Source organism: Hemicordylus capensis, chromosome 2, assembly GCF_027244095.1.
Source record: "Hemicordylus capensis ecotype Gifberg chromosome 2, rHemCap1.1.pri, whole genome shotgun sequence".
NCBI lineage: Eukaryota > Metazoa > Chordata > Lepidosauria > Squamata > Cordylidae > Hemicordylus > Hemicordylus capensis.
In genome coordinates this window covers 101,345,929-101,366,407 of record NC_069658.1, presented here as the reverse complement: position 1 = coordinate 101,366,407, position 20,479 = coordinate 101,345,929, and the positions used below count along the sequence as shown (strand labels likewise).

The following is a 20,479-nucleotide window of genomic DNA, read 5'->3' as shown; positions in this document are numbered from 1 at the left end:
TCCTTTCTGTCTTAGCATCCAGTAGGAGAAGCTGCATACTTGAGCCCACCTCACAACTGCTACTGAATTGAAGAATGACAGGAGGAGGAAGATAGAGTTTAAAAATAATTAACATCTCAAACCTGAACACAATTACTGGAAACAAGTAGTGGGGCTTACTTCCATGTCAGTACTGGGAAATAAACATTGATATAAATTGGGTTTAAATAGTCCCTGGTTTGTGGCCAATAAAGTTGGGCTGGGGAAACACCATACTCTTATTTGTAGCTGGTTGCCGGAGTTGGGAGTATGTCTTTTCTCACTCCCCCTTCTGCTTCGGTAAGCATCCCACTTCAACAGGACATGCCCAGGGATGCCGAGCCAGAAGTGATGTCATTGACACATACTGGCAGGTCACGGATTGAGGGGGAAGGAAGGCCACCAATACAGGAAGAAAGGAGGAAAAAATGTCAATGGAGCACAGCATATCCTGCTAGTGTTTTCAATTTAAAACTTCATCAGCAACACTATAGGGAACAGGCACTCTCTCCTCCACAATTTCTGTTGCAAAAAAGAAATGGGTTGGTCCAGAAGAGACCATTCCTCCCCAAAAGATATGTGGGCAGATTACTTGAAAGCCCTTAGGAAAACATTTGAGCTCAAGATCAGAATAGACCTGCTTGGAGATTGATAACTGGGGATTGGGTGAAGAAAACAGTTGTTTTCAGTTCTGTTGGTGTGTATACATTAGAATTTGCTGTGGCTCATATGCTGTGCAGGATTCCATGTGCATTTTGGGCACCATGGGCACTGCTGTGTCTTCTAAATGCAAGTTCCGCTATAGCACACTTACACAAATGCTGAAATTGTATGAAGGAGTTGTACAATCACATTGCCATTATTTCCAATGGCCACGTAATCACAATTGTGCAATGTTGGCATTTGCACACGTGTGTCCTAGTGCAACTTTTATGTGGAAGATGAAGCAGCATCTGTGGTGTGCAAATGGCCCATGGAACACGGCATGGTATGTGAACCAAGGAATTCATTTGCAGTAAATGCATTCATGTAATAATTTTATTTGGTCTCGGAGAGGAAGACAGCCAGTCCACAGTCACAGTTACCATAAGGAATAGAAACTTACTTGCAACTATCACCCCAAATAATTAGGTTCCCATTACAGGCTTACAAATAAAAGATTAAATGAGGCCAAAAATTACAAGATTTTTAAAAAATGCATTGGTACTCTATTTTAGTTCTGGACAGTTTTGTAGAGTGTGGAGCAAATTCTGATGGTCAGGCAAATTTCCATCTCATCTTTTGGTTTTTTATTTTGCCAATCACTGCAGAGGTAGCCCTTAAAATTCCATGTTTGATTCATAAGATTGAACCTCTGATTTGTTCAAGTAAATACTCTCCTGTTTCCAAAGTTATAAAGAATAGAATAGAAATAAACTTTCAGAACCTACTTCTTAGAATCTCTTTTTTAGCCTACTTTCCAGTAGGCTTATGAGATCACCAGGCATTGTGTGTGTGTGTGTCCATCTGTGTATCCGTCCATCCATGTGTGTGTCCCCCGCTATCAACTTAGCAATGCCTGGACCAATATGAACCAAATTGGGTACAGTTGTAGGGACACAAAGGAGGGACACTACCTCAACTGTGTAGTTTGTGATGATGTCATCCACCCCAATCCAAGATGGTGGATGCGTAAACTTTTGAGACGCAAGTGGGCTAACTTATGAACCACAAAATCCAAATTTGCTACAGCTGTAGGGACACATAGGGATGCCCAAATGGCGTGGTGTGTGATGATGTCATTCATTCCAATTCAAGATGGCAGCCACATGAACAACTGAGGTGAAAGTGGGCTAATTTGTGGATTGTCTAACTGTTGGGATGCCATGTTACCTGGCCACTTGGATGGCCCTGTGGGGTCTGGAGAAGGGCGTGGCATCCCTCCTCTGGGGCTTTCATTCCCTTTAGGGGGCAGTGGGGATGAGAAGGGCCCAGGCTGGTTGGATCCCAGTGGGGTTGAGAGGGGAAGGCAGGGAGAGCTGCAGGAAAGAGGAAGCAAGGTCTGGAAGGGGGCGGGGCTGGAAATAGGCTTTAAGCCCTGTCAGCTCTGTGTTGGGGTATTTAAAGACAAGGCAGCTGATGATGATGAGCTGCTTCTGAGTATGGGAACCAGGAGTTCTCCAGGAGGGGGAACTGGCTGAATCCAGCAAGTCAGGAGGAGGGCTCAGGTGACAAGCTAACCTCCTCCCCTGGCTGTTCTTGAGGCTGACCTTTTTAGGGGTGCTCCAGTCATTCTAGAGTTCAAGAATGACTGGAGCACTGGAGGCCGTTAAAGGTTGGATGTGGGCTAATAAACTGAAATTGAATCCGGACAAGACGGAGGTACTGTTGGTCAGTAGGAGAGCCAATCGGGATGAGGAGTTTTTGCCGGTTCTGGATGGGGTTGCACTCCCCTTGAAGGAGCAAGTACGCAGCTTGGGGGTACTACTGGACCCGGCTCTGCTTTTGGAGGCTCAGGTGGAGGTGGTGGCCAGGGATGCCTTTGCACGGCTTCGGCTAGTGTGCCAGCTTCTTGAGAAAGCAGATCTGGGCATGGTTACCCATGCCTTAGTCACATCACGGCTGGATTACTGTAATGCGCTCTACATGGGGCTGCCCTTGAAGAATATCCGGAAACTCCAGCTAGTGCAAAACGCGGCAGCTAGGGTTTTGTCCGGAGCTGCCCGGTGGGAGCACATCACACCCATCCTGAAAGAGCTGCATTGGCTGCCAGTTCCTTTCTGGGTCCAATTCAAGGTGCTGTTTTTGACCTTTAAAGCCCTTAATGGTTTGGGCCCGGGGTATTTGAGGGACCACCTGCTCCCAAGGGTTGCTGCCTGCTTGACGAGGACATCTGAGGGGGCTCTGCTCCAGGTGCCTACAATGAAGGAGGCTCGTCTGTCGTGTACTCGGGACAGGGCCTTCTTTGTTGCTGCCCCCAGACTTTGGAATGCTCTCCCAGTGGCCATTCGCTCCTCAGACTCCATCACAGTTTTTAGAAAACTTCTTAAATCTTGGCTTTTTACCCAGGCTTTTACATGACTGTTTCTACTGCTGCTTCGATGTGTTTTTACTCATTTATAGTTTTTATGCTTGTATTTTATAGTTTTTAAATTAGATTTGTTTTATATTTTTAGTTTAATATTTTAATTATCATTTTTATTGTATGTTTTTAACTTTTGTAAACCACCTTGCGGTTGTTTTTAATGAAAGGTGGTATAGAAATTCAACAATAAATAAAAAAATAAAGAAGGGCTAGGAGCCCACCCCATGCCCTGGGAGTCTGACACTAACCAATTTAAACCAAATTAGGTACAGTTGCAGTGAGTGATACACAGGGACACCTCAATGGCGTAGGTTGTGATGATGTTATACACACCAGTTCAAGATGGTGGAAGGATAAACCTGAGGTGCAAGTAAGCTAACTTGTGAACCACCTAACCAATTTGAACCAAATTTGCTACAGCTGTAGGAATACATAGGGATGCCCAAATGGCATGGTGGGTGATGATGTCATCCACTCCAATTCAAGATGACGGCCACATGAACATCTGAAGCGCAAGTGGGCTAATATGTGGATTGTCTAACCAATTTAAACCAAATTAGGTACAGTTGCAGTGAGTGACACACAGGGACACCGCAATGACATAGGTTGTGATGATGTCATACACTCCGATTCAAGATGGTGAAACCATAAACCTTTGAGGCACAAGTGAGCTAACGTGAACCATTTGATTTGAACCAAATTTGCTACAGCTGTAGGGAAACATAAGGTCACCTCAACAGCAAAGATTGTGATGATGTCATCCACCCCAGTTCAAGATGGTGGACATGTAAACTTTGGAGGTGCAAGTGCCCTAACCTGTGGATAGTCTAACCCATTTGAACCAAATTTGCTACAGCTGAATGGACACATAGAGATGCCCCAATAGTGTAGTTTGCACCCACCTGATGCAAGATGGTGGGTGCAAAAACTTTTGAGGTGCAAGTGCACTAACTTGAGGACTGTCTAACCAATTTTAATCAAATTTGGAACAGCTGTAGTGAATGACACACAGGGACACCTCAATGGTGCAGTTTGTAATGATGACATCCACCCCAATCCAAGATGGTGGACACATGAATATTTGAAGTGCCAGAGATCTAACTTGTGGGCCTTGATTTGCACAAAATTTAGTAGAGACAGTGAAAGGAAAGTAGGCTTATTAGTTCTTACTAGAACAACAACAACAACAAATATTTATTCCACTTTTCAACAAAAGTTTCTAAAGCAGTTTACATACAGAAATAATAAATAAACAAAATGGCTCCCTGTCCCCAAAGGGCTCACAATCTAAAAAGAAACATAAGACAGACACCAGCAACAGTCACTGGAAGTACTGTGCTGGGGGTGGATAGGGTCAGTTACTCTCCCCCTGCTAAATGAAGAGAATCACCACGTTTAAAAGGTGCCTTTTTACCCAGTTAGCAGGGGTCCAAAAATGTGTATACAAATGCAGGATTATTGAATGCTCAGACATTTTTTAATGCATTTTCTGAACTCCTCAAAGAAATGGAAGAAGTGTAGGGAACATGAAGATGAACAATGATTTGCTGAATATGTCACTTAGATACTCTAGGACAAATGAATGAACATAAAATGGCAATTCCAGCGTAAAATGCCCAGTGTGCAAGTATATCACCAGAGAATTCATGGCTATATTTGGGATATGAATCCATGAATTTCAAAACCAAGTGAAAGATTCCATACAGTCATCCCTCTTCACTGATTTCATTGTGGTTGCTTTTATTGACATACAGAGCAGTTCATTGACATTAATGGGATCATTTGGGGGTTTCATTGAGTTCAGTGGAACAATGCTGTAATGTATAACCACATCTGCCCTCCTTCCTGCTGAATGGGTTCATTAGCTATATCAATAACTTGGATGCAGATCTAGATACCTGAAATGGAAACTACTGTGGTGGAATGAGATCATTCTGTTTATAACTCCACATTGTTTGAAATATATTTCTGGCTGCAGACAACAACAACAACAACAACAACAACATAAAAATCCTGCTTAGACTAGAAAGCTGGTACAAGAGTGAAACTCCTTTTCTGGCGGAAAGGGCTATGTTTTCCTATGCAAATGTAGCAAAGCCCAGAAATTAGCAATGACTGCTAAATTAACACACTTGAAGAGCTTGGCTGGTTCTAATAGGCAGTCAAATGGTCTTGTTACATTGTAATGGTGCCAAGCTAATTGAAGTGATTACTGTTGCTCATGAGCAGCCCTTTTGAAGTAGAAGTCTTTGAATTTATCCATAGACATTAAATGTCAGACACTATTGTGTAATTATACTTTGTAAATGCTGAATGTCATAAGGCATCACAGGTAATTGAGGTTTACAGAGAAGAGCTTTATCTAAACCTAATTGGGCATCAACGCTTTGTCACTCTTTCTAAACCTAATTGGGCATCAACTTTTTTTTTTAACCAAGGGACACTCTCATTGCTTCACAGCAGCCTTCCCTGACATTGTCATCAGATGGGAGCAACACACAAATAGAAAACAGAATCCCTTGGCCCCCAAATCTTTCTCAGTCCATCACAAACTTTACTAATGGGGCAGCCTGGAATTGGTGGGGGAAAACCTATTTCAGTTGGTTGCAGAACTAATACAACTGAAATATATCTACAGGAGAGAGGAGCCTCTGGAGTTTGTACAAGGAAAGTTAGCCTTGGGATGGACAAGGAATGCAGATCTGTCACGTGGTTATGGGCTTCTGTATATGGTCACCTGAAAGTCATAGTTCTCGAGCCCCAGACTCCAAGATGTGAGACAGTGACCTTCAAAGCATTGTGTAGCAGTTTCCTAGGTCACCAATGTTTTGAATGAAAAGTAAACTACAATTCATATCTTATTTAGGTGGGTTCAGACATCATACAGACCTATCGTTTATTTTGATTAAGGGTTATTGAACAATCCTGGATTGGCACCACCGACGATCCCCAAATCTTGGTTTGTGTTACCATTCCATTGTTTGTTCAGGTCTTGCTCATTCTCCTTACATCCTAGGTCCAGGTTTGCCTCTCTGTGTGTGCAAGCTCTGAAAGGGTGGAACTATTGAAACAAACCATTTAAACCACAATCATGAGTTCAGACATCACACAAAAAACCTGACTGTTTATGTACCATGAAAAAATTATTTTGTATTAGTGAACAAGTTACCACCCTTCAAGGATAATCTTACCACTTAGTGGGATGTGCTCTCCTTACAACTAGAACATAGCACAAGACACCCAGAGCTTTTCAGAGGGAGGAGAAAACTGAAAGAATACTTGTGTGATCGAGGGCAGATGAAATGAGACTTTTCTATTGGCACAGTCATGGATCTTAATGACTGCAGATTCTTGTGTGTATCAGCTGTATAGATTCAATGCAACTGCTACCCATTATGTACTGCCAAATCATACCTGAGCATCATGGACAGCTGAATCTAAATGAAGTGGGGTTCTAATGCTAGAACTTCCTTTAGTTTCAGTATAGATTTTCATTTTGTAGACTAGAAACCTTTTCTTATGACCACAGGTTCCTGGGTAGGAGGGGGTTTGCCCGGGAATTTGTGGTTGTCTGGGGTACCAGGAATCCTTCCGACCCAGCAGCTTAAAACCTGGGTAGCCCAGATTCACTACCCAGGTTAAAAGTGAGGTAGGACACAAAAAGAACCATCCTACCCTTTTCTTGTGGTTGTTTGCACTGCTGCTGTATTTCAAAGTGCTCCTGGGAGCTGACAGCCATGTTTACCAAAGAATGCTGTGGCTTGCAGGGTCAGGCAGAGCAGAGCTGTTGCAGTACTGAGGGCTGCCTCTCTGCTGCTTACATAATGCATTGTGGGATTCTGGAGGACCCAACTTGGGTTTTCTTCCCTCATGGAATGTGCAGCAGCTCAATCCTGTGTGGTTTGAGTAAACCCCCACACACTGACTACATGGAGACCTGGAGATATTGCTAGCAAGCATGGTTTAGGCGACATGACTATTTTAATGATCAGCCTCCCTTCCCCTTAAAGTGTTAACAGGGAGTGAAACCTTGTCCTGACTGACATGCTGGTGAATTCCAGGTCAGCCAATAAGTACACCAGGTGGGTGGGACCTAGAGAGCGGTTGCTGGGAATTCTGGGAACAAGAAGGGCGGTCTTTGTTGGAGAGAAGCACATGCAGAAAGGCTTAGTGAGGGGTGAATGGAGTTTTTCTCTCATGGAATAACTCTGTATGGTTCTCATCAGGAACCGGGTGAGTTCAAGGAAGGGAATTTAGCATAGGGAACAATTTGTTTAGTCAGACTGTGCTTTAGAAACTTATATTTATTTGTATGTGTGTGCTTTTGCATATTCCTGATACTGTTCTATTATTGTTTACCTGTATGGTAATTAAAATAAGAAACACTAGCCTATGCCCACCCTACCTAGGGCATTGCAAAAGTCTCTATAGACATTTAAGTGTGCCTAAGACAGCCTATTTTTGTAACCTACTAAGTATTTTTGAGTGTATCTGAGAAAGCTAGAAGCTCGGATGGAAGCAGTTTGTAGTAATTGAATAAAACTGTTTTTTGTTCTTTTCTTTTTACAAGTCTCTCACAGTTGGTTTTTAACTGAGCAAAAGTGGGGGAGCAGAAAAGGGGATATCTCTGGTGCAAAAGCATCCTCAAGCACAAAGCAGCTATAAGTTTTCTCATCCCGTGTAGGCCTACACATGGAAGGTGGTGTTTTGTTTTGTTTTGTAAAGGTAAAGTGTGCCGTCCAGTCAGTTTCAACTCCCGGCACTCACAGAACCCTGTGGTTGTCTTTGGTAGAATACAGGAGGGGTTTACCATTGCCTTCTCCCGCGCAGTATGAGATGATGCCTTTCAGCATCTTCCTATATCACTGCTGCCCAATATAGATGTTTCCCATAGTCTGGGAAACATACCAGTGGGGATTTGAACTGGGAACCTCTGGCATGATAATCAAGTCATTTCTCCACTGCGCCATTAGGTGGACTGTATTTGCCCTGTATTTATGAGAAGTCCACTCAGGCAGCTCAGCAGAGATGACTTGGCATTTTCTTTCCCTCATGTGAGGTGAGCGAGCTCTGAGACAAAGGCTTTAATCCACTACAGCTATCCAGTGCACTATCATTTGCATTGAATTCACATGGCAGCTCTCTCTCTAGTGCGCGCTCTCTCTCTCTCTCTCTCTCTCGCGCGCACACACACACACACGGAATTCCATTCCATTGCATGGAATGCATTTTTTTTCTTGCCAGAAAGCCATTTCATCCTCATATGCTCAAAGGAAACCACATGAGATCTCTAGCAATGAAATTAAATTTGATGGCTACTCTGGCTTCCATAGGGCAAGAAAGCTCATTTCACTTAAATCAGAATAGGCCAATCTACTGCATTAGCAACTTGCCAACACTTGTTAAATCAGATTTTTTTTTCTTAAATGGAATAAAGTGCGGCACAAGGAGAAGGTGGAAGGAGAGCAGAACTAACGGAACACAAAGAAATGGATGCTGAGTAATGACTTGGGGGCTCTTCTTTCAAAAATCTTGGCTCATGGCAGCTGTGGGAATGTCAGTTTCTCCTGACATCCAGCCATGCCAGCCTGTGCTGAGGCAGCTATGTGCAGGATTCATCCCAGATTGGCTTTTGGCACAACATAAACAGTATTCAGATGAAAGTGGTGCCCAAAGCTAATCTGTGCTGAATCCTATGTGTGTTGTTGGCATGCTCACAACCATCTTGTCACAGGCTGATGTGGCTGGAAGTTGGAACAGGCTTTTTCCTGCAGCTGCCGTGGGCTAAGATGGCTGCAGCAAAGAGGACCTATATCCTTTTTAACATAGCATAACAAGGGATAAAAGCTTTTCCAAAGGACAATGCAGAGAGAGAATTATTATTCGTTCAGTTCAAGATCCAATGTTCCCTGTTCCTGCTGTATGGTTCTTCTCATGAGTAACACACAGCTTAAAACCTGCTTGCAATCTTGGTTATTCAGGTGTCCATGATTGTGTGAACTCATCCTATGGTAGAAACCGCATGTTCCCTTGGGGTGGGAATCCTAGATGTGTAATCAAGAATTGAAGTTGGCTTGTCATCCCTACTAATGTTGCCCCTTAGATTCATTGTACATCTGAATCCATACTCTTTGTAAACCCCTTGTTTGTTCAAGGTGAGCTAGCCCCTTTTGCAGTTGGAACCAATGGCTGTGAAGTGGATGGCATAGGGAAGGCTTACCAGTCTAAGGGCCATGCAATGCAGACTAGGATAGTATCCAGGGCCTCACTGGGAGGCACAGACAGGGGGCATACCTCTGGCTCAAGTTGGCCACATCCAACAATCCATGATATGTGACTGGCCACATTTGCACATTTGTAATGGCAAACTGTGGGTAGCCGAACCTGAGGTTAATTTTTGTAACCGTGAATTGCATTGCAGACGTTCATCCAACCATAGTTCAGCAACCTCCAGTTTCAGGGTAGGGGAACCATTCCCTTTTCTTGGTCTGCCAAGGCCTAATCCAAGCAAACTCTGTAGTGCTCGCATTGCCTCATTGTGGACAAGGCATCAAAATGTCTGCAAGGTGCCAGGCATTGGCCACGATCTTCAAGGGGGCATGGCGAGCATGATCATACCTTTTCAGAATGGACCGCCCACCCTTGGCAGGGAAAGGGCATTTAAATCCCCTTTAATGCAATTGCACCGCCACCCTAGTAAGAGCCCTGCAGCAAAACAGTCTCGCACAAGCACAATTATTGCCACTGGGGGGATGCAGAGAGACACTAGTTTTCTGTCACACCACGAAGTGATCATGATAACTTCCTATTTTATTTATTTTATTTTATTTATTCAATTTCTCTACCACCCTTTCAAAAATGGCTCAGGGCGGTTTGCATTAAAACAAAACAATTAAAATCAATTAACAATTGAAAACAGAGCCTATAAAATGCCATAAAACAATTAACAGTTAAAACATTCAAACCAGTTTAAAAATCCTGGAAAACCAGTTTACAGCAAATTAAAAACATTTACAACAAATTAAAAACCCTGGAAGGCCAGGCCAGGTTTTGAGGGCTCTCCTGAAGGCCAATAAAGAATTCAGACTACAGATTTCTGCAGGGAGTGCATTCCACAGCTCAGGAGCAGTTACAGAGAAGGCCTGCCTCTGAGTCACCACCAGATGTAGCGGCGGTAATTGGAGACAGACCTCCTCATATGACCTTAATGTGCGGCGGGGATTTTGAGAATATGATCATATTCCTAGGTGAGAATATGTATATGAGGGATGGCAAAGGATCCTCGGGTGCGGTCCACTGTGACTAAGGATGCTCTTGCGATGGCAGACCCTGGCAAAGCAGTCTAGGAACACCCAAGCACATTCCTGCCCCAGTGTCAGCTTGATGCCCAGGGATTAGCCCTCTTATGGGATGGTCAGTCCACTGGGGAGGACCAGAGGCTTTGGGCCTCCATTGGACTGTGCTCTCATGAGGTAGGCCATCCAAATCGAGGGGGCCCTGCTTGTGTGAGGCCCCCATTCTCTCTGGTAAATAATAGAATTTGTACACTGTGACCCCCTTTTTTCCAGGCAACTCTTTCATATACGCAAGTAATAGTGACCACTGCATGTGTCTGGGTGGTATCAGGTTGGAAGATTAGGGAAACACCGGGACCAGGGATAGATCTTTAGTCTCATTCAAATTTCCTGGGTTTGGACAGGAATTACAGCGTATGCAGACCGACCACCACGGGGAATCACGGGAGAAGGCAGCCCTGATCATCAGTGATCCCAAGACAACAGGGTGGCCATACCAGACAAAAACAAAAATAGATGTGTGTCTATGGACAGACAGACTGGCAGAGGGACTGCTTGGACTGCTTCTTTGCGGCAGTCACCATGTCTGGGGAAAGCGTTGCTTGGGTACCTGTGTCTGCTGTTTGCTTGTGTCAATCAACTAGGCTGGGCAGCAGCTGCCATCTGGCCCACATGGGTGTCTCCATGGCCTTTCACTCTCATGAGAGAACAGTCTGATCTAGAGCAGCCTCCTTTGTCATCACACAGGAAGACTCTCTCCATTGACTGGAGGCAATACTGCTCCTGCTGGATGGTTCTTCTCATGAGTAACGCCAGAGACTGAGTGGTTTTTCCCAAGGAGGAAAGGGCTGGGACCTCCTTCCCCATCTTCATTGTACAAAAAATAGAGCAGAGCCATTCAAGAAATTCAGGGTGGGGCTGCCTTTTAAACCCAGCCCTGGGTATCACTGCCCTGCCATCTGTTGTCTTTGCAGAAATCTAACTGGGTTGCCCGGTTTATGGTGCTACCGTGACTGCATGTGCTTGTGAATATCCGATTCATTTTTGGAGACCAAAACATATAGTTCTCATCTTGCCATTCCATCCCCTTTCTCTTCTGATTGCCAGAGGGGAGAACAAAAAACACAGTGGAAAGTGGGCATCCCCCAGTGTGACTTTTCACTTTGACAGGCTGAGAAGCTTGGGATGGGACAACACAGCATCCCTGTTGTCGGGCAATGGCTTGAGGAGAGTGGAGTAGGGGGGCAAGGCAAGTGCTTGGAGAGCTGGCCAGCAAGAAGAGCAACAGGCATGGAGTGGGGTGCATTCCTGGTGGTTCTGGGCCACCCTCTCTATGATATTGGTTCAAGAAACAGCACAAAACCACGGTTATGGCAGCATCTGTGTTTGGGCTTAATGCTGCTACCATCAAACCTCAGGGTGGAACGGCAAAATTTACTACAAACTGAAGGTTCAAATTGGAGTTTTGTGAAGGAAACCACAGGCCGCTTTCCCCATGAAACCATGGCTTCATGCATCCAGACATACATGAATTCCAACCTCTTCCTCATTCAACTCTGGTTTGGCATTACGTGCGAATGGGTCTGTGGCATCAGTTTCAGATTCAAGCTACAGCTTGGGCTGTTTCAACCATAGTTTCCTTGCTATTTGTGAACCCACCCATAATAGTGAGCCAAAGCCATTCACCAAGTATCACCAATGTTTTCCATCACTTTTGGGAGAATCAATTTTATCAAGATTTTTTTTTACTGGGGGCCATGGAGTCCCTGAACAATAGAGCAAGTTTAATGAAATTTGAAAGCCTTGGTTGACACAGCAGGACCCCTAATCCCTGTGGTCAAAAGTCCCACATTTGAACCCTTTAATCCAAAACTGGGTAAGATCTTAGCTAGTGTCCCTTTATCTACTCTGTAAGCCCAACCCCAAGCCATGGGGCTGTTAGTTGCCTTCACTGGGCCCTGCTAAAAGTTTTTAACAGGACATACAAAGAGAGACTATTGGAATTCTGAGGACGAAAATCCATGTTACATTTCATGTATTTCATGATTGGAGCTCCTCATGTTTTTTTTAAAAAACACAAAAGCAACTGTAGAGGGCAATTTGGACTGGCGCAGGGACTAAGGGGGGAGGGAGGGTATAATGCAGGCCTGCTCAACTTAGACCCCCCTGCTGTTTTTGGACTACAACTCCCATAATCCCCAGCCACAGTGACTAATAGCCAGGAATTATGGGAGTTATAGGCCAACATCTGCAGGAGGGCAGAAGTTGAGCAGCCCTGGTCCAACATTTCCCGTCAGGCTGTAGACCTGATCCAAATCACTCTCCCAATGCCTCTATGAACTGTGGAGGGGAAAACATACAGGTACAATTTCCTTTTTAATGGCAGCTGGTGATTATTGATTTAAGTTGGTGAATCAGCAGGGGGCAAAGGGTTAGACTCCCTCCCCCTGCATTGTGGCCGTGGTCCAAATGCCATACCACCATGGTTGTTTTTTTAAAGACAGAAAAAACATGTGAACTTCCATATTATGTCTTGTTTACCCCTAACTCAGTTGGATTGCACAACTTTTTTCAGCTGAGGCTGGGGAGCTTTTTTGGGTTTAAAATATATCTCTTTTAAATATATCACAGCTCCAAGGCTTAGAGACTGTCTGCCCCACTCCTTTTCAAGCAGCCTGAAAAACATCAGTGTTTTGCATAGAGTTTTGCCTTTTTAAAAAAGTTATATTTTATTTAAATGACAACTTTTGATATGCAAAAAGTTCAGGTTAGCCCTATTGAGTATTGAAAAATCAGTTATATGAATGGAAAGGAAGCCTTCTCATCTTCTTCTTTCTCTCACCACCTTTTCTGAAAAGGCAATTCACACATTGCACAGGTAGGCATGTTGAAAGAAAGACCTTGCCATTTATTTGCCTTCAATTATTTGTTTTATTTACTGTATTACAGTGGATTTTTAAAGTCCAATGAATATTTTATAAATCTGTTCAGTGTACATTTAAAAAAAAGATTTGTTTGGTCCTTTCAGCAAGCAGTTGTATCAGCACTGCATCTCATTCCAGACCTGTTGATTGGCCAGAACACACACACACGGGGGTGGGGGGTGGGGAGAATGGAGAGCCTCCTACTCAGAGATGGATAAATTAGCATGCCTGAGTCTCCTTTATCTCTGCAAGACTTCAAATGCACTTTCAAAAGCAGCCCTGGCTTATATGCTGCTTGTATTATGCTGAAGGGTTCCAAGTATGTTATTATGTTATAAAATGCCATAGAATTCATTCAGGGTTTTTTTTAAAATATAAAAAATGCATTGTTAGCAAAACTTCTGTATTGATATACTTCCTTACAGATGTTTACAACATTTGTTCATTCATTCATTCATCTACCCACCCACCCATCCATTCCCCCCTGTACATACAGCTCCCATGCATATGGCTCTTAGTCAGGAAGTTTGGTGTAATCTGCATGGAGAAGCCCCTACATCAGAGGCGTAACTATAGGGGGGGCAGGGGGGGCACGTGCCCCGGGCGCCATCTTTTCTGGTCACGTGGGGGGCGCCGCCATGACAAAAAAATTTTTTAAAAAAATTTTCTTTAACATTTTTTGTTAATACAAATGTTTCCTGCTCAGTGCAGCAGTGCTGCAGCAGTCAAGGGAGCACGTCGGTGCCCCCTCCCCCATGAGCGGTCCCTTCTGCGCCGCCTGTGCCCCCCCCATTGCTTTGCTGGCGCCTGGCGGCCAGTCAGTGGCCTGGCTTGGCGGCGGCGGCGGGCGCTTGTGAGGAAAAACCTAAGTATAATGTAGTATGGTGGGGGGGGGGCGCCATTTCAGTGCTTGCCCCGGGTGCCGTTTTCCCTAGTTACGCCTCTGCCCTACATCCATATGGTTGTGAGTCCAGCATTGAATTTGTAGATGTTGCAGTGTGCAAAAAGCACAGACAATGGGGAACATGGCCTGAGGTCAAATGCAGTAAGTGTAAAGTGCTGCAAATTGGGGCAAACAAATCCCAACTTTACATACTGTATATGTTGATGAGGTCTGAGTTGGAAAGTGACTGACCATGAAAGGGATCTTGGTGTTGCAGTGGACAGCTCATTGAATATTGATACAAATCTGTTCCTGATGATTGCATAGCTCTCAGTGGAGAAGATTTTTGGAGAGAAAGGAGCGAGGCAAAAATCACTTCCCCCTCCATCTCCACTGTAGTCTCCTTGTGTATCCGCAGTTCTCCACCCATTGCTGGAGGGCTGTACATCATGTAAGCCAATAACAACAACAACAACAACAACAACAACAGACAAACATCTGCCACACAATACACCAGATATAACTGTAGTAGAGAAGCAAGAAAAACAAGTTAAAATAATTGACATAGCAATACCAGGGAATAGCAGAATAGAAGAAAAAGAAATAGAAAAAATAACAAAGTACAAAGATCTACAAATTGAAATTTAAAGGCTGTGGCAGAAAAATACCAAAATAATGCCAGTGGTAATTGGCACCCTAGGTGCAATTCCAAAACAACTTGAAGAACACCTCAACACCATAGGGGCCACAGAAATCACCATCAGCCATCAAAAAGCAACTTTAGTGGGAACAGTCTATATTCTGCGACGATATCTATAACAACAGCAACAACATTGATAATAAAATTCATCCATCCCAGGTCCTTGGGAAGGACTCGATGTCTGGATAAAACAAACCAGTCAATAACACCTGTCTGACTGTGTAAACAACAATAATAAAAATAATAATATCATCATCATCAGTATTATTATGCTGCTTTTCAACAAAAAGTGCTCAAAACTATTCCAGGCCTAACTTGTCTAATTGATGTCCATACCTGGAGCAGGGGAAGATGGAGGCTCAGTGACAGAGGAGGCAGTGATGGGGAGCATGGTCCCTCAACATCACCTCCTACTTTGTCCAAACAAGGTTAAAGTTGGGGATGGGAGAGAGGACAGGTAGTCAGGCAAGAGGTTTGGGGCAACCAGCCAGACATTTGGGGCATGTGCCCCTTGTGTCCAGTGCTAGCAACACCACTGCATAACACATCAGCATTTTGTGGCTTATTTTTGAGGCAACCCAGCCCTAATTAAGAAGAGAATACTTGTCTGTCTGTGATCTAGTGCAGGGAAAAACCAAGTTGCCGACTATTGCATCTTCAGAGTAATATTATTTCTCTCCCCCTTTTAAGAGCATAAACAGGTAGATCTGTACAAGGATTGGAAGATCAGAGAGAGAGAGAGAGAGAGAGAGAGAGAGAGAGAGAGAGAGAGCAGATGGCTACCATTCTTGGTTTTATATTCTGCCCACTTTTCTATTAAAAGAAAAAAAATAAGCAGAGATATAAGCAAGGCAAACCATAGTAATCTGGGTCTATTTCTGTGGCAGCTCCCTCTACACTCCCTCACTTTATCTTTCCTATTTCCTTGCTTATCAAATATTTATTGTCAACAATGGGCAGTTCTATCTGCACACATTGCAATTGGATAATGAGATAGTTAGGTTTACTTCTGTTATTGATGGCGAGTGCTGATGGCATGAATAATTTCCTGTCTTTTATAAATGGGAATTTAATTATTGATGCTTTGTTTGGTCAGTGATAAAGGTGTTAGCACACTACTACCACAGCTGTATGGCTGCAGTGATACCTGGAGTCCTAGCTGTAGTGCTTTGGCTAAATTTCTTCTCCGGTGCATTCATGTGAATTGGAAGTAACCCTGTTGACATTTTAGATTTCCTCCAGCCTGGCTGTAACAAAATGGATGCCTCCATGATCCAAATTTTCTCCATGGCATGGAAGTTCACATTCTGTTCAGCATGCTGTGGCAGCCAGAAGCTGTGAGCTTAGTTAGGCTGGCTATCTACCCAGACAACAATTGCAGGAGCAAGGGAATAGAGTTGGTTGGGAGAGGTGGGGGCGGGGGAAGAGAAAAGGGGGAAATGAAGATAAGGTTGCCACCCAATTAAAGAAAATTTGGTTAATTAGTTGTAAATGACTAATCAAATAATTTTGTATACGACTGCACATATGTAAACAAAGTTGTGGACATGATGAGCTGTTTCAATGTCCAGAATGTGTCGAAATTGTGGCACTGCTGCGGCATACTGGCAATAGAACTACTAGCATTATTATTTATTTATTTACATTTATAATCTGCTCTTCCTCCAGAGAGCCCAGAGCGGTGTACATAGGTAAGTTTCTCGCCACAACAACGCTATGATGTAGGTTAGGCTGAGAGAGAAGTGACTGGCCCAAAGTCACCCAGCAAGTTTCCCATTGTAGCAAATTGGGAAAAGTGTAGTAATGCTGGTAGCACTATTGCCAGTTCTCTAGAGTGGCATTGCTGCTGCTTCCAGGTCTGCAGCAGCGGTGCCACTAGTTCTGAGGAAGATGTTAAGAACTGCACATCATGTCATCCAATAGTTTAGAATCAAGAGAGGCACACTGTCTTTGCCTTTAGATGATGATAATGATACATGCATGTGTCGTAGCAGGTATCAGCTTAGAAAAACTATTCCCTTCTATGTGTGACAAAAGGGAGAATGTCTCTTAAGAATATGCTTGCCATCTGCAGTTTTTATAAGAACTTTTATTAAAAACAAGGATATGTCTAACATATCTGCTGCCTGATTAATTACAGACATCCAATTTTGTTGGACAATTTGTTAAAATAGATACATCAAATGAGGGCTGAACTGGCATTTCACACAAATTAAAAGTCTGTCAAAAATTTAATAATTCTAATTTGATTTTTTTTGAATTTGTCAATTTTCAAACATTTGCTTTGAGGGTTACTTTGCAAATGTCTAGCATCAGTTTGTTAAAATAGATACATCAATGAGGGCTGAGGGCATCAAATTTAGGAGGAGAGCTGTTCTTGTGGTAGCAAGCATGACTTGTCCCCTTAGCTAAGCAGGGTCTGCCCTGGTTGCATATGAATGGGAGACTAGAAGTGTGAGCACTGGAAGATATTCCCCTCAGGAGATGGAACTGCTCTGGGAAAAGCATCAACATTCCAAGTTCCCTCCCTGGTTTCTCCAAGATAGGGCTGAGAGAGATTCCTGCCTGCAACCTTGGAGAAGCCGCTGCCAGTCTGTGAAGGCAATACTGAGCTAGATGGATCAATGGTCTGACTCAGTATATGGCAGCTTCCTATGTTCCTATGTAATTTTACTTAATTTTTAGCATTATGATTAAAAATAATGTTACGCCATTAAATACTTCTAATGTAGAGAAAGTTGTGTGCCCCACAAGTAATGCATGGAGAATAAACCCATGCAACTTCATCTCAAATAGCATAAGTAGGGATGTGGTTCAGTTAACATTAAGAAATGGAGGTTCATGTGGGTGGCTCTGGATGGAATTGTAATCCTGACTATTTTTCCATCTGTGCTATTAATTTCAATTTGGCTATGTTGTGCTTTTTAAACGAGTTTTTCAGCTTCTTAGATCCTCTGTGGATTGGTTAGCTAAAAAGCTAAATGAATAAAACCCAGTACACAGAACATAGTAGATAGATGCCCCATTTACAGTGAGTCTGTAAGGCAGATAAAGAGCTATGAGTCAGTTTACATTATTTCTATGACTGAAATAATGTGGTGCAGGAGAGGTCCCCATGTGACAATATTTGAGCCCTCAAAGTGGTGCAATAGCATCAGCAGTCACATGAGTTACCACTGAGATTCCCCAGGAAGCTAGTGGATGCCCCATTGCCCCAGGAGAAGGCACCTGTTCTGAAGAGCCCTGATCCAAAGCCTGCTAGCCTCCAAATGCACTTGGTCACAGAACTGGCATGGGTAGATAAAAGACACAATGAAACCATCTCTTCCCTAGTCACAGTTAATAAATCTCACATATATCATGCAGTCCTTCAGCCTTCTGTGCTTTTCCCCTTTTCTGTTTTAGAGTTGGGGAGAGACTGTCAGTGAAGCTACCCACCATATTCCTGAAGATCAAGTACATGCAAGATCAATAATGTAAAAAAAAGAAGAAGAAGAAGAAGAGGGGGGAGAGAAGAGAAAAGAAGATCTCAGACCAATTATTTTTCTACAAAATACTTTATATGACAACAGGGGCAGCTCCCAAAGGGCAGCGTGTAACAACTGAGCCTAATTAGAATGATTTCAGTGTAATCATTAACTAGCATCTAACACCTACGAGAGTATTTCTGTTTAAACTAAAACATGACCTGCATGGTGGAGAGGCCTTGTAAACTGTCTACGAAATAAAAATGTGACAGTAAAGGTCAGAGCGACACTCATTTGAATTTCAAGCAGGAAGCAGACTCCACGGTTGGTGTGTATAGCAAGAGTGGTGGCTCTTTTTCTGAGCTCTCCTTGCCAACAGTAGCAGTTGGAGAAATCCTCCAGGACTAATTACTGAGGCTGCAAAACAAGTATTATTCTTTTGTCTCTCTCCCCAATTTGGTAAAATGCTTGCATCCTAATTGCACCGTGTCAAAAGATATGGTTTTTATTTGTTGCTGTTTCAGGAGTGAAGGTCATGAATGGGAAAAGCAAAGTGGCACCTTTCAACTCGCTCCAGCCACCTGCCGACAGCTTCCTTGGTGGTCCTTCTAATCACATCTCCTTGTCAGTAAAGGAGTAGAAGGTTGGCTAATAAACTCTCCTCCCAGCAAGAGCGATGCTAACACATTGCCTTCCACTGAGCTGTGTAAAAGCAACCATCAAATCAGCAAGATGCAACTTGATTTGCAGGTCTCTGGTGAAATTTAAGAAGAGAAAACTGTAAAACATTCAGGGGGGAAAGAAGTGTGAAAACAGTTTGTTTGTTTTTAAGGCAAGGCATTTAAAAAGCCATACACAGATATCAGAATAAAAAAAGTTGATGGAGATAGTTCTATTTATTCATTGGGAAGGATGAAAACACACACACATCTCTGACAGAGGAGGCTCCTCATTTGGGATAGAGGGAGCATTGCCCTCTTTCCCATATCCACATTCTTGCCCCTCATTCTTTCACTAAACATATCATTTCTTCCTCTTTGTCTTTCTCTCTGTATGTCTGTCTCTCCTGCTTGAATGTTTCTCTTGCATTTCCATGCTTGCCAGTAGATGGTGCTGGTGTTGGGTCTTTTTTCTAAATTCCTTTGTAAAGCCATTCCCTCCCTCCCAGGGTGTTCAGTGTGATCCCTTGCCCATAAATGAAGTAATTTACCATACTTATTCACTAACCAAATTGCATATTTAGTGCTTCAGCACCAATCAGGATGTGCCTTTCTTTTCTTCCCTTTCCCAAGAGTGGGCAGGGGCTAGTCCTGCCCCCAAACAATCAGAATAGCTTACAGGCATCTCTTATAATCCATAGCCAGCAAACAAGGCCAGACCAGTCATTTGATTTCCCTGGATTCTTCCAGGCATGTTGAGCGAACTCTTTGGAGATCTCTGTGCAAAATGGGAGCACTCTGCCTGCAAGCAAATGGAGTTCAGAACAGGTAGGGGCCCTTACTCCTCTTCTCCAGAGGGAAGCCAGCTTTTTTCTCCTCACTTAGCACCCCAACCAAGCCCTCAGAAGCATTGGATTTCTCCAGCATTTGCTGCAAGCTCTTTTTAGGGTTGCTAGATGATGACTTTCTCCCAGGAATTGCAAGTATTTTCAACCCCCTCCAACTATTCTTGTATTGGAGGCAGTGTCTGACGTCCTAGTCATAATTTGTCTGCCTCCTCCTGTCTACTTTGCACTTTTCTTCTTGGCAGCTGACTGCCAAGGGTTAAAAACCAGCCCTGTCTTGTCTCAGCAGCAGCAGCTGCCTGATTGGTCCTCCTGGTCTTGTCCTCCTGCCCAGATCAGCAATTGAATGCAGCTGCTGAGTGAGGAAGCCATGAGGAGCTGGAGGTAGCAGTTGTTTGCTGGGTTTGTCTCCCTCAAGGAAAGTAAAGTAAAACAAAACAAACAACCCTTATCTGTTTGTTCTCTGTGTGTGATTTCTTTCTTCACACTTAGAAGCCAATGTATGTTTCCCACCTTCCCACATTTATGAACAGTGCAGGGGGGTAGTGAAAATAGAGCAAGGGAAGACAATTGTCCCCAGGCCCACAGGGTTTGGTGGGGGCAAGGCCCCTGCAGCCTACCCTG

At 43.6% G+C, this 20,479-nt stretch overlaps 1 long non-coding RNA gene across 1 annotated transcript in view; it reads left to right on the top strand.

Moving 5' to 3' along the window:
* The window catches only part of LOC128342092 (uncharacterized), a 45,860-nt gene extending 26,622 nt beyond the window's left edge, over nt 1–19,238 (top strand). The window contains exon 4 of the long non-coding RNA XR_008314769.1: nt 18,290–19,238. This is a non-coding gene — a long non-coding RNA (uncharacterized LOC128342092). The remainder of the gene's footprint in view (nt 1–18,289) is intronic.
* Nucleotides 19,239–20,479: the final 1,241 nt, after the last annotated feature.